Genomic DNA, 15,014 nt, shown 5'->3' on the forward strand with positions numbered 1-15,014 from the left:
GCGGCAAAGTCCCACTCTGTTGGCAGATGGGGCCGTCGGAGGCCCTTGCGTGGGATCACCCTGCAAGAACCAGGCTGCGCTTAGAGAGCAGCCCTGCAGCAGAAAGGGCCACCGGCGAGCTGCCGCCCGGCACCAGCAGCCTGAGCGCGGCAGAGCTGGGACCCTCTGGCCTCCCAGGCTCTCTGCCCTGCGCAGCAGGTTTCCTCCCAGCACCGCCAGTGAGGACGTGCCGGCGTTCCTGGTAGCTCCCCAACCCTCTCCGCTCCCCGAGTGGCACCATGGGACCTCCCTCCCTCCCTCCTGCACAAGCTCACCCCAGTCGCCGCACAGCCCGGCACAGCCAGAGGAGGCTGAAAGGCAGCCATTCTCACCTCTGCCTGGCCCTCCATCAGCCTCCGCAGGCTCCTGGCGCTGAATGTCCTCCACTGGGCAAGAGAGAAGGAGTGGCAGAAGGTGAGCAGCGATGCTCTGATGCTGGGCTGCAGGAAAAGTGCTCGAGGACAGAGCCCAGAGCAGAGAGAAACTCACGGCATGGCGGCGGCTCAGCTCCTTCTCCAGGAGTTTGATGGATGGCAGACGGGTCACCTTGGCTCTCTTTGCTCCTTCTGGTGTCCTGTGCACCGGGAAGGGACAGAGAGAGAGCTGCGTGAGCCCCAAGTTGCCTCTATCCTCTTGTCAGGCAGCTCTGCCCGAGAGCTGCCTGTAGCCACGGGGGCACCTCTCCCCTGTCCGGCTGTGCCTGGAGCATCCCCCCAGCTTACCCCAGCAGTGTGCCCAGCCACAGCTCCTTCAGCGCCCGGGAGCTGCAGAAAGAAAGAAGAAACGCGTCAGGCGCTTCTGCCCCCAGCCCGTGGGCAGAGGCGGGCGCCCACACAGCCCTGCCCCGTGGGGAAGGACACAGGGGCAGGACGAAGCCCCGTGGGGCAGGACGGAGGTGCTGCCCAAGGCCTGGCTCCCTCTCTCCTGCCAGAGCCGCTGCTTTTGCCCTTCCCTTCTGGGGACCAAGAGGTGACCAGGGAATACAGGATGTGGAAATGCCCCCCCATCCCTCCCTGCATGCGTGCTGCCCGCTCCCTGCCCAGGCTCTGCACGGGGAGCAGAGGCCATTCCCAAGAGGGCCTGGGCATGGCTGGGAACCTCTCGTGCCCTGCCATGGGACGTGGCACCACGACTCACGCAAAAGTGGCAACACAGGAGCCGGTGGGCCAGGCGAGGATGATGGAGGTGCTGTCCTCATGGCTGCCTTCCGCCTCCTCCTCTTCTTCCTGCCCTGCTGCCTCCTTCCCACCACTCAGCACCCACAGCTGGTCCAGGGGCAGGCGGAGCTGTGGGCGCAGGGTGGTGCCACGTCTGCAGAGGAGAGGCAGGCAGTGAGCTGGAGGTGGCCTCCTTGGGGTGCCCCCGGGAAGAGCCCTGTCCCCCACCTGCCATTGGGATGGACATTGGTGCACCCAGCAGCAAGGTGCCAGGGTGTCCCTGCCCTGGTGCCAGGGCCAGGGCTGGGGGAAAGGCAGCTGGGCTCTGGGGGTCTTACTGCAACTTGGCGACCACCAGTTCCTCCTGGAGGAGGAGAAGGCGCCTCTCGCTCCTCTTGCGGCCCCGGCTCAGCCGCACGTCCGTGCTCAGCACCGTCTCGGCATCGGTGAGAGCCTCCCTGCAAAGCAGAGAGCGGCGGGCATGAGAAAGGCCGCTGCTGGGGGCCCGCGGGTGCCCGCGTGTCCCCGAGCCATGGGGGGAGCCCACCTGGAGCCGCAGCAGCAGTTGGCCTGGCCCATCCTGCCCGGGAGAGGAGGACCCTCGCCGTGCAGCAAGGAGGCTGCCCAGGCGTGGACAGCGAGGCTGGGAAGCGGGGTGCTGGTGCCGGTGCCGCGGCAGCGCTGTTGGGCCAGAGCCTGCCTCCTCCCAGCGCTGCTGCGTGCCAGCACAGCTCCGTCCTGCTGTCTCTGGTGGCTGTTGGCTCCAACGGACCGAGATTCCGAGGCCAACGGAAAGTGGGAGGGGCCCTGGGGGGGCCCTGGCCTGGGGGTTCTCTCCAGTATGGCCGTGTCTGTCTTGCACTGGGGAGCCCCAAGCAGGAGATGGCAGAGGGCAAGGACCACCTCCCTCCACCTGCTGCCAATGCTTTGCCTACTGCAGCCCAGGATGCAGTTAGCCTTCTTTGCCCCAAGGGCTCTTTGCTTGCTCTAAATTGGTCAACTTGGGGTCCACCATGACCCCAGGTGTCTGCACAGCTGCTTTCCAGCTGGATGTCCCCCAGCATATACCCGTGCAAGGGCTTGTTCCTCCCCAGGTGCAGGACTTTGCTCTTCCCGTTGTTGAACTGCATGAGATTCCTGTCAGCCCCTTCCTCCAGCCTGTCAAGGTCCCTCTGGTTGGCAGCAGGACCCTCCGGCGCATGAGCCTCTCCTCCCAGTCGTGTGCCAGCTGCAAGCTCTCTGAGGGTGCGCTCTGCCCCATCATCCAGGCCACTGGGTGTGAACAGGACCCGCAGAGTGCAGCGCAGGGCGTTGCAGACGTGCGCTTTGATATGACAGAACTTGTCACAGAAGGTTCAGAAATTTAGGGGCAAAGTCCATATTATTTTTCTTTGTATTATACGTACCGTGCTTCCCCTTTTTATTCCTGCAAGCTATTAAAAGGTGTCAAACTGCCTCATTTTTCATTTGAACCTCACATCTCTTCCTAGTGCTGATGTTATGTGTAACATCGGATCGGGTTGTACTCTCCCATAGGTCGTTAGGTAGTAGGTAGCCTAGGTTATTACACAGTAGATAGCAGATTATCTGCAGTAATTGTGCTAACACCAGTGACAGGAGGTTGCATCTAGCTCTTGAGGCAAAGGATAAAAATGAAAGGTGCCTGTTGAACTCAGTGGGCTATTGATCAGCAGATTGAATTCACCATGTTCAAAAAAGAAAAGGTACATGAGAAAGGCATATTGTATCTTGACTGCTACAATGCATGTTTTAGGAGCTCTGAAGATAAATCATCCATGCCCCTCCCCCCGCCTCCTTCCAAAAAAAAAGCTCTAGAGAAAAAGGATTCCACTTCTAGAGCAATCGGGCTTTTAAGCCAAGTAATTTTCCCTATATCGTTCCCTTTCAATGAGCCACTTTGTCTGACATTCTGCCTCTACTCGGTACCAACATAAGACTTCCAGGAAAAATTAAACAAAGAAAAAAAACTTGCTGTACAGCCATTTACCTGTGCTATGCTCGGGGAGATGTGGAATTCCTCTCTGATCCAGAACTTTCCACCTACAAGCAAAAGTAGTGGTGAAGTTTTCCTCCATCTCAACCGCTGGCTGGTGCCTCTTCCCCAGGGAAAGCCTTTCCTCTGTCAGCCTGTGGGCACAGCTGGGCATAGGCAATGCAAGCCCCACGCCCCAGCCACCATCCCGGGCCACCACCCTCCTTTAGCCATGAGCAAGATCTCAAACCTCTTTTCAGCTGTAAGGAAGCGTTGTTAAGAGACATGGATGCACATGGCACAGTCTATTCCAGAAGAGCCACAGTTGCTAAAAGCTTTCCGTGTCCCCGGCTGATGGTTTTCAGGACCAGCTCCTGGCTCCACTTGCACCCAGGCTAGCGATAGCTGTATTTCAGGTGGGTAATTCAGGTTTCATCCTTTGTGCCCCAACCATCCCCACAGGCCCAGCAGCATAGAAAGTCACAGTGGGCACATATGCGGTGCCAGCTTTCAATCCCCAAGACACTGGAATTAAGGCAGGTCCAACAAGGAAGAAAACTTGCCGTTTTTCCTGAAAGAGGGGAGGAACCACCAGCACTGAAGAGCCGTTCATCTCCTGCCGAGAGCCACATGGAGATGAAATGGGTGGTGAGCTTAGGCAGGAGTACTCATGTCCATGGAGCAGCACACTTGGGGGTTAAGGCTTTATCGCTCTTGGGCGTTAAGGCTTTTCCCTCGGCGTACACGGCTGGAGGAGCACCAGAAAGGAGTCCTGCCCTGTTACCTGTGACCTTCACCCACCGAGCGGCCAACACAGCCAGGGACAAGTTTGTGCGCAAGGCCCTCCTGATGGCAAAAAAAGGATCCAGTCAGCTTTTGGCGTCGTGTGTCTGGTTTAACTGTTGACACTGAGCAATGCCTTGATTGAAACAGAAGCAGCTAAGAGAGCTCAGGAAAAACGCAGGAAATCAGAGACATTTCCAAAAGGATCTTTTGGCTATTTTACACTGCAGTGAGAAACAGTGTGGGTCCAGCGGTTAATGCTTTCAAGGAAATTGAGCACTTTGGGAGAAGGGATCTAAACCCACTCTTCCGGGATTGGAGAGCCTGGGAAGGTCTCTGGGTTCCCAGCTTTCCCGCAGTGCTGATGGTTGTGGCCGCTGCCTGTTTTCTCCTGCGATGCTGACTGCACCCACCTGGTGGGGCTGTCCCTGGGGAGGGCACCAGAGCTGAGGAAGCCCCTGGGAGAGGTGGCGAGACAAGCTCTTCTCCAGAGATTTGCCAGAAGCTCTCCAGAGCATCCCTTTTCCAGCCCATGAGGTGCTCTGTGGTGTGACAAGGGAAGGTGCCTGTTGGCGCAAGGGATGAAGCCCTGCAGGGCTCCCATCAGGGTCCTTTGACCTACCCATGCTCCAGCCGCCACTCCAGGGGCTGGGGGTCTCACGTAGGTCCCCTGACATATCCCTTAGCCCCAGCGAAGGTCTCATGTCTCAGCCTGAGCTTACAGGGCATGTTTCCTTCCTGCTGGCAAGGGCTGAATTCTCATTGAATGCGCCTGGGCAATCCAGAGCTAAGGAAACCTTTTTTTATGGGTCACACTGCTTTGCAGTCCATGTGTGTGATTCATCTTCCGCATGGGAGCTGAGGACTCGAGTGACCTAGTTTGGAAACTGGTCCCTCTCTCTCCAGGCAACTCCAGTCCCCTGCTTTTCCCTTTGGCTTCTCCAGTCTGATCTCCACCATCATCTTCTACCTGTCCTACTGTGTCTCTATCACAGCTATTACCGCAGTGACATAGCACTAAAAAACGCACCAAAATTCAGATCACTGCTAAGGAAGAAGAAGGACAGAGGAAAATAAAAGTTAAATTTTGAAAGAAATCCCTTTTTGAACTCCTATAGCTACCAGTGGATGAAAAAAATGGGGAAAAAATTTCACGTCAGCCACAATGCTTGGTTTCAAATCTGAGCTTGTAATTTTGTGGCTGTTCCAGAATGTCTTACAGTGAAAGAAGATTTTTAAATTAAAACTGGCTTCCAACTCTCCTAGAAATGATTTTTGGTTTATTTTGATGCCATCAAACCTAGAATGGTTTTGGATGCCTTGATTAATTTTCCTCTAAATTAAAAAATACAGCAAAAGAAGAAAACATTGACAGAGTCACAAAAGCCTTTGGTGTCACTAAAAATGTATCCTCCTCAACATGGGCAGCAAGAAAGAAAAGTTTTGCCCAGCTGTACTGGTTATGTCAGCCCTCTGGTTCAGCTCCCTTCCCTGCCTTTTGTCTCTCGCCTTCGTACTGTGAACCCCAAACCTGCAGGATGGGTGCTCTGCTGCACTCCCATCTGTGAGCAACACATGCCTGTCTAATAAAACTAAGAAACGTGACTTTGCCTATGGGTTTGGATCCGGTCACATAAGAAGCCCAATTAGGGGCTTTGTTATTTAGGAAAAACAAACAAACAAACAAGGAAGGAAGCTTAAAGACAGCCATGTAATAGTGGGGCTCTGGGAATTTTGGGTAAAACATCTAGTATCAGACACAGGGAGAGCTGTCTTACTCCCCAGCCATCAGCTCTGTGACGAAAACTGCAGGGAGCTTCTGAGCATCCTTACATCCTGGATGCTGCAAATCCAAAGCTAAAACAGCCCCCGCTTTTAGAGGACTTTGAAATGCTCGTTTTTATTTCCATGCACTTGTGGTAAGTGTTTTTACTCTTTAAGATAATGGCTATTTATCCCAACACTATTTTGTAAAAATCCAGTCATAGGAGGCAATCTTCTTATCTCCTAGGATACATAGGTTTTGTCTGAATATGATAAGGCTACACAGAAATTAATTTATTCTCTTGAAATAGTCTCTCTTTCTGTGTATATATGTACATATATATGTATGTATGTATTTTTAGCTAATGAAACAAAAAGTACAAAGTTAGTTTAAAAATTCAGCTAGCAGCATTATATGGTTTTATGCAGAGACAGAGCTTTTCAGCTCTTGCTAATTAGCATATCTCTGACTCTGATGGAGCAGTTTAAACTAGCTGAAAACCTCGCCCAAAAAGTGGCATTTAATTTTCTAATTTAATTTCAAGCTACAAATAGGACTCTCTTGTTAAGTTATTTAATTTTATTTTAAAATGCTAAAGGAGTATTAAGGAGTCATGTTTTCCAAAATTTGTGGCTGCAAAAGTTCCTGAGACAAGGAGGTTTGGTTTTATCTTGATTCCTTCATGCTTTGCTTCTTAAAAGAAAAAAAAAAAAAAGACACCAGGAAATGAAGTTATTGAGGATAAAGCTTGAAGTGAAGATGAACAAACAGCAAATGCCACACAAAATAAGCAGAATATGGCAGAGGAACTGTCAAAGTTGCCTTCTACATATCCTTTAAATAAAAAAAAAGAGATGTTTTTGCATCCTTACCTATTTCTTCTCTGTCATCTACGTGGTGTTCCATTGTCCCCAAAAGTTACACTTCTCAAAAGCCTGCCAAAATAACCTGACCTGCCAAATATTTCCCTAATTTCCACCAAGCTTTCTCCAACCTTGGAGCTGCCAAGTAATCCTGTTCTCAGTATTAGATAAATCTTCAAAGTTTAGATACTTGAAATCATACAATTCACCATGATTTTGTTGCAAAACTTCAAACTGCATGAAAACCTGCAAAACCCTCTGGTAACTTAGACCAGTAGAGGGGAGTGTGGACAGAAGCGCCCACAAAGATCTGAGTGCTTGATGCTGTGTATGTGTTTAGTAGAGATCGTATCTTCTTCTAAATAAACAGGAAAAGCAAAATAGTGATGATCCAAGGATTTCATACCCCAGCATTATAGACAGGGCTTGGCGGCACCAGTCACAGATACACTTTTCAGAAAAATCAAGTTTGAAACCGAAGCCTCCTTCCCAACAGGAGGCTGATTCAAACAACACCCAACGGCACCTCTGTCTCAGTTCCTGCAGTGAAGAGCAACCGGCTGTCTGATTGCTGTGGGGACTTACACATGCAGCTCCTTTCCCAGCAGCATTTTTAGCACTTCCTAAGCACATTAGTCATAAGAAGTCCTTTAAGAGCCTACCTGGATGAGGTGCCCAGCTGGACTGCAAACCTTCTTGCAGGCACTTCCAGAAGCGTGTAGTAGTCTCTTTTGACACTTAGACACCCCAAGGCTGTAGTCCTCAGTCTCAGGAGCCTGGAAAATAGAGACTCTATTGGATGCGGGGGGGAACGTTGCCACCAAGGACGAGGAAAAGGCTGAGGTACTCAACGCCTTCTTTGCCTCAGTCTTTAGTAGTCAGAGTGGTTATCCTCAGGGTACTCAGCCCCCTGAGCTGGAAGACAAGGACGACGAGCAGGATAAACCCCCCATAATTCAAGAGGATGAAGTTAATGACCTGCTATGCCACCTGGACGTTCACAAGTCTATGGGGCCGGATGGGATCCACCCGAGGGTACTGAGGGAGCTGGCGGAGGAGCTTGCCGAGCCGCTCTCCATCATTTACCAGCAGTCCTGGTTAACAGGGGAGGTCCCAGACGACTGGAGGCTCGCCAATGTGACTCCCATCTATAAGAAGGGCCGGAGGGATGATCCGGGGAACTACAGACCGGTCAGCCTGACCTCGGTGCCGGGGAAGATCATGGAGCGGTTGGTTTTGAGGGTGCTCATGAGCCATGTCCGGGACAACCAGGGGATCAGGCCCAGCCAGCACGGGTTCATGGAAGGCAGGTTCTGCTTGACCAACCTGATCTCCTTCTATGAGCAGGTGACCCGCCTCGTGGATGAGGGAAAGGCAGTGGATGTGGTCTACTTGGACTTCAGTAAAGCCTTTGACACTGTCTCCCACAGCATTCTCCTAGAGAAGCTGGCGGCTCACGGCCTAGACAGGTGCACTCTTCGCTGGGTAAAAAACTGGCTGGACGGCCGAGCCCAGAGAGTTGTGGTGAATGGAGTTAAATCCAGTTGGCGGCCGGTCACGAGCGGTGTTCCCCAGGGCTCAGTACTGGGGCCGGTCTTGTTCAATATCTTTATCAATGATCTGGACGAGGGGATCGAGTGCTCCCTCAGTAAGTTTGCAGATGACACCAAGTTGGGCGGGAGTGTTGATCTGCTCGAGGGTAGGAAGGCTCTGCAGAGGGACCTGGACAGGCTGGATCGATGGGCTGAGGCCAACTGTATGAGGTTCAACAAGGCCAAGTGCCGGGTCCTGCACTTCGGCCACAACAACCCCAGGCAACGCTACAGGCTTGGGGAAGAGTGGCTGGAAAGCTGCCCAGAGGAAAAGGACCTGGCGGTGCTGGTTGACAGCCGGCTGAACATGAGCCGGCAGTGTGCTCAGGTGGCCAAGAAGGCCAACGGCATCCTGGCCTGTATTAGAAATAGTGTGGCCAGCAGGAGCAGGGAGGTGATCGTGCCCCTGTACTCGGCACTGGTGAGGCCGCACCTCGAATACTGTGTTCTGTTTTGGGCCCCTCACTACAAGAAGGACACTGAGTTGCTGGAGCGTGTCCAGAGGAGGGCAACGAAGCTGGTGAAGGGCCTGGAGCACAAGTCTTATGAGGAGCGGCTGAGGGAACTGGGGTTGTTTAGTCTGGAGAAGAGGAGGCTGAGAGGAGACCTCATTGCGCTCTACAACTACCTGAAAGGAGGTTGTAGCGAGGTGGGTGTTGGTCTCTTCTGCCAAGTAACTAGCGATAGGACAAGAGGAAATGGCCTCAAGTTGCGCCAAGGGAGGTTTAGATTGAACATTAGGAGAAATTTCTTTACTGAAAGAGTGGTCAGGCCTTGGAACAGGCTGCCCAGGGAAGTGGTTGAGTCACCATCCCTGGAGGTATTTAAAAGACGTGTAGATGAGGCCCTTAGGGACATGGTTTAGTGGGCATGGTGTGTTGGGTTGACAGTTGGACACGATGATCTTAGAGGTCTTTTCCAACCTGTATGATTCTATGATTCTATGATTCTATGACTCCAAAGTCACTCAGACTCTGCTGTAAAACATCACCCCAAAGTTTTCCTCCTCTGCTTTACTACTCATATGCATCATATAAACAAACATGCTGTGAAAACTTCCAGTTAAACCAATTCCACTATAAAAAACAATAAAATACATTCTGAACACACTCATATTCCCTCACCTTTCTTTGACTCTGATGAAAGGTCATAAAGGTCTGGTTGTGCAAAGTCAGTCGAGGAGTTGCTCCACTACCCAGTTTCTCAGTATTGCTGCCAAGAAAACAAGCAGAACTGTGCTTGTTTTGGTTAAACCATGCCTTTCTGATGCCAAGAGACACTGCAAATTAGCTAAGCTTCATTCAGAGGAAATTTATACCAATTTTCCATCTCCAATGAGACCTGTGTGAGCAGTTCCAGCTATGTGAAAAGGATGTTTGGCTGATAAATATTGTGAAAAGACAAGGGCCAAATGGAGCCGGCTTAGGCACCAGGTGAGGTGGTGGGATATATCTTCGATAACACAGGCTAGCTGGAGTCTTGCCAGGCTTTCAACCTGGTTGTAACAGCTGCCATATGTGAACACAGCAAGGAGCAGACTCCGTGTCAGAGTCACTAAAGAGACAAAACACTTACTTAAGAAAGAAGACATTAGCTACTGTGCAGCAGCAGCAGTGTGAAGAGTTGTGGCAGATGTAGGGGGGGGAAGAGGGATGTTCCCAAGCAAGGACAGTCTCCAGATTTGCTCACACATGGTGGTAAATATGGTATAAATACTATAGACATCGAGATAACTACATCGATGTGGATATCAACACAAAACACAGCTTGGCTGCTGCAGGCCTCCCTCCACTGCCTGAGGGCTAAGAAGAAAAGCTGCGTCCCCTGTGGTGGTGACATTCAGCTCTGATGTACTTGGCCACCAAGGCTGGCTGAAGACAGGCACAAAACAATACAGACAACTAGTGATTTGGAGAGAGTTGAAAAAAAGAGGTCAGTCAAAGAATTTTAATTCCTCTGCAGCTCTGTTTCCTAAGTCTTGGGGAAGGTGGCTGAAGTTGCAGTTACTGTGTCCAAAGGATTTCTGAGATTGAAGGCAGATGGTTTCGGAGGTGTTACTCACAAACATCAGTCTGTTCCCCTCCCTCCAGCTCCGCTCTTCCCACGTGGCAGATTTCTGCTGGGTGAGAGACTACAAGCCCTCCATGAGGCCAGGGAAGAAACTTGGATGTAGATGGGTACATGACAAGGTTAACTGGCTGGAGCCACTGCGAACCTGTGATTTTCAGCAAAATCCACAAACAAGAAGGAAAATTGGTTTTAAAGCCCTAGGCTGAGGTAGCAGCCTCAAACCACGGCACTGCAGCTCCTGCAGGAGGAGGGGAGCACAGCTGGTCAAACACCCCATGCCTTGGGGGCGGCTGCCCCCACTTCAGCTGTTCTTGGTGGCATGTTTTCCTCTCACATGTCCTCTAGCTCTGTTGTTTGTGGCTGCTGCCCAAGTTATGATGTGCAGGTCATTAAAACTGAGCTCAGCATCATCAATATAAACTGTCTGACAGTAATTTAGGCCATATTTGTCAGGTGGAGAGCAATCGGTCATAATCAGGTTATGTCTCACCCTGCAGACAGGGTGTCCTCTGCAGGCAAGTGCCTTTCCTCCTTCCCAGTCTCTCCCTACGCCCCGTGGGAAGCTTTGTTGCTTCTCAGCTCCTTGTGGTATCTCCTGTTTGCTGAATAGGTCAAACTGGGGAGGACTCTGAGCTGACCTCCATCACACCACATCCAGCTGCCTCTGACTGAAGCAGGATAAGCCACCCATCACTCCTCACCTGTGAGAAGAGGCAGCTGTGGGGCACAAACTCCTCTCATCCCTCCAAGTGGCATGGCTGAGGCCACCTGTACGAGACAGACCCTCTCCATCTAACATGTTTCCACCTCTGTAAGTTGGCTGGACCTCTTAGAAGGGGACTGCTCAGCATTCAGGTCTGCTTATCAAGCTACATGTGATGTTGAATAGCAAAAGCATTTGACTCCAGCATGAACACCAGCCCCAGTCTCCAGCACTCTAATGTCTAATGTTGCCTAATGTCTAATGTCTCCTCTACTGTGAGCCTTTCTTCTTCCCTAAGCTGCATATCTGGAAATTTTGGCAGCCCACTGGCAATAAGAAAGGATTATAACATACAAGACCATTTCAGTAAATAAGATGGGCAAAAACTGACCTCCTTTTAGCAAAAAAAACCACAGAGTATGAAGTTCTTCTATGGGAGACAGACATCGCTGGTCAGCCTCCTGAGTGTATTTCCACCTCCCCCATAGCATCTTTTCCCCTCCCCTGCTTGAAAGATGAACATAGCTACCTCCCCTGCAGCCATTACATCTGGTTGCAGGAGACTGCAGAATGAATGCGATAAGGAGGGTGCTACTGTGCCTAGCATCAGTATCTGAGCTGCCACATTCAAGCACATCAGCCTTCTTCATCTTTTTAAACACTGCCAGTACAGTGAGGAAGGCAACCTCTCTGCTCAGCCCTGGGAGGTATTATCCCAACACGGGCTTTTTATGTAGCTTGGAGAGTAATCCAAAAGGAGAACATCACAAGTGGACAAAATAGCACATTGGAATAGGTCAGGTTAACAAGGGATTTCCAGGGAAAGCTGGGAAAAAAGATATGGTCACAGGTGAACTTAAAGAAGTCTACACAGTAACAGAGGGGTATATAGACCCACCAAGCCTCCCTACACTGCTTATCAAAGCTGTCTTGCATCAGACAGGTGGGCAGTCTGCATTGATCAGGTATTACTTTTGAACAGGCTGTGATCTTCCCTGTGCTGTATTATCATCCGGCAGGCAGGTAGGGAGCAGATTACCTGTGAGGCATTACAAAAGGTAATCTTTATTGACAGCACTTAGAAGAAGGTCTTAAGGCTGGCTTCCCACTGTCACTGCTAATGTATTGGGCTTGGCTTTATTCTGAGCAGGTAACAAAGGTAAAGATGGCAAGAAGCTGTATTTAACGCCTTGGTTCCCATCAAAGTGAGCACCTTCATCCAGGTTTTTCTGGTTCACCCACTCCAGGAGTCTAAGGACAGCTATAAACTGAAGAACAGTCACATGAGTCTATACTGCAGTAACCACCCATCATCCCCATCCCAGTCCAAAGTCCCTGGGTGCTCGGTGCTATAAAAACACATCTCTGAATTTTGTGGAAACACGAAACAACTGGTTTCAGTTCAGTTCCTATCCATTTTTGGTGAGCATGAAACAGGTCAGATCGTGATTCCCCTGCCTAGCTAAGTCAGTCTCCTGATGCATCTGTTTGTCTTTCTGAGTGTCGGTTTGTAGGTGACAAAATCTTGCCTCCAGCTCACAGAGGAAGAGTGGCAGGTAAGGAACACCGAATGATACCCTGCCCCAGTTCCTCCCAGGGCTGTCGCAGGAGAGCCATCAGCCCCATGGGCCAGGGGTCAACCATCTCTGGGAGTCATAAGGGGGGTTACTGCCTAGGGGTATGGGACTCATTAGGGGATGCAGAGAAAGAGCACTACCTGCTCTGCCACTTGGCTCCTAGTGCCTTGGTGGCAGGTGTCCTGTGGGTCTTTAATATCAGGATGGCCCATTCTTGCACCCGGAGGATGCTGTCCTTCAAGGCCTGTCACCTTTCCTAAGCTCTTCTGCCCTTCAAACTGCCTCCCATGGGATCCCTTGCTCCCCTGCTCTGAGGCACAGCTGGGAGTCTGGTTTCTGAGAAATTACTTCTTCTGTCTTCCCAGAGCAGCACAGCCTGCCCAGCAGCCTCGGAGGGTAGTAATGTCTTGTCAATGATGCAAAAACACAAGCAGAGTGAAAGGGATATGTAACATCAATCCAAGACAATCTCCATACAGGACCTATTCTCTGAAGAATTAAAGAAGGGAATACAACAAGGCAAATCAATCTGGTTTTATGGAAAATAGGGCTTGTCAAACAAACCTGATTTTGCTCTGTGATGAGATTACAAATTTGGTTGATAAAGGGAACTGTCCAGATGTAATAGGCTTAGATCTTCAGAGGGCTTTTGACTTAGTATCAAATAACATTTGATTTTAAAAAATTTGTACTGTATAGCATCAATAAAGCATGAGCTAAACAGATTAAGAACTGCCTACCTGACAGATATCAAGCAGCAATCAGTCAGGGGAAACCAGCATTAAATAGGAACGGCCCTAGTGAGGTGGCACAAGGAGCAGGACTATGCCCAGAATGGTTTGCTGCTTTCAGTTGTGCTATGGGAGTTGATGCAGATAGAACTGGCAAGTGACGCAAATGCCAGCAGCTCATTAGAGAGTGATGAGGATCAGGCTGCCATACCAAGGCATCCAGGTCACTGAGGGAGCAGGGACCACTCACACAGAGTCGGCAATATGCAAATTTGAATATGCAAAGTCAGGTGTCTAGCAAGAAGAAACACACAGAACAGGCACCGTACCCCGAAATGGGGGTTGCAATGGCCACAGGACTGAATGTGACCTCCTAGCATTAGGATTTGGCAAAGAGACACAATCCTTGTCTACCGATAGACCGCATGTGACTTTTTGTGCTGTGACAAGGAGACCAGTGCTGGGATACTATGCAGCCTTCTGGCATCTGGAGATCAAGAAAGCACGGAAAAGTCAAAGACAGTGAGGAAAAATGCTACCTAAACTATCTAGGGGCTGGAGGGTGGGGAGAGGAGTGCTTTAGCAGAGAGGCTCAGACAGCTTGAGCTGCCAAGAGCTTTGTGGCCCTCACCTCACCCTACGCATCCTCATTTCTTCTGAGCATTGCCCTTCAGCTTCAAGGACTCCTCTTTCTTCCTGATGGACAGCCAAGATGGTGAGCAAAGGCCATGTCCACCCACCCATGTCCCCAGCTCCTCTGGGCTGACACAGCCCTGCGACCATATGGAGTCTGCAGACCAGACCCAGCCTCTCACACACACCTCCTCGCTGCAGGCAGGGGAGATCTACAGACATCACTTGGAGTGTCTCGGTTATATTCAAGCCTCAGCAGTGCACTGTGTCACACAAGCAGGACTGGGAATAATGGGCTGTGCTACCTCTCTCTAATTTGCAGCCTCATAACCATTTGAATTTGCAATTTTCCCCAAATGAGATACTTGCATGTCAATTTTCAAAACGGGCAGTATATACCTTGAAAAAGTAGCCTCAGCCTCTATTGGGATCATTAAAAGATAGCGTTGTAATCTCATCCAGGCATTTTACATGCCTACCAAAAAGGGCAGACTTTCCTTAAGAAAAGCAGCAAGAAGCTACCAAATGTGTCTTTTAATTGAGTGGAGCTTGCCAAGGTGAGTTTAGCAGTGCTATCTTGAGACTGCCAGACAGAATTACTTTGAAGATTTTGTTGTTTCTTTGCTTTTGTTGCTTTTTTAAGGAAAAGAAAAAAGACTAAGATAAAAGAAGAAACAGAATAAGGAAAGAGAAGGAAAATAGCAACCTATAGCCCTTCACTAAGAGATCTGCAGCTCCTTGCTAAAAATGCAGGCAGGAAGCTTTCTGGAGGACGCACAACAGCATCACAAACCTAGACCCTGCAAATTGTTAAGTGTCCCTTACGCCACTCCATCCTGCCATCCAGCTTTTTGGCTTCACTTCTCCAACACACTCTTCAACCTATGTGCCCTTCAGGAAGTGTTTTTCCTGCCTCAAGCCCATGAAGAGAGTGGAAAAAGGGCCTTCTTGCTGCAGGTAGCAGAGCAGGCTGCAGGACAGGCAGGATGGTGTGTGCTTGGGTCATCTTCCAACACAGAGCCTGCCTGCTTTGGTTGTTTGGGATGTTGTTGCCCCTTTCTGCTAGATGAAAACCCAGCTGTGAGGAGACATCCATCTTCCCACATGG

General features: G+C 50.4%; 1 protein-coding gene across 1 annotated transcript in view; it reads right to left on the reverse strand.

Annotated features, from left to right (window-relative positions):
- Window positions 1-10,159: 10,159 nt before the first annotated feature.
- APMAP (adipocyte plasma membrane associated protein) overlaps window positions 10,160-15,014 on the reverse strand; it is a 90,008-nt gene continuing 85,153 nt past the window's right edge. The window contains exons 9-10 of the transcript XR_012673195.1: window positions 12,683-12,948; window positions 10,160-10,311 (exon numbers count right to left, since the gene is read on the reverse strand). The gene's annotated coding sequence lies outside the window, so the exon portion shown is untranslated. The remainder of the gene's footprint in view (window positions 10,312-12,682; window positions 12,949-15,014) is intronic.

Source organism: Calonectris borealis, chromosome 3 (assembly GCF_964195595.1).
Source record: "Calonectris borealis chromosome 3, bCalBor7.hap1.2, whole genome shotgun sequence".
Classification (NCBI taxonomy): Eukaryota; Metazoa; Chordata; class Aves; order Procellariiformes; family Procellariidae; genus Calonectris; species Calonectris borealis.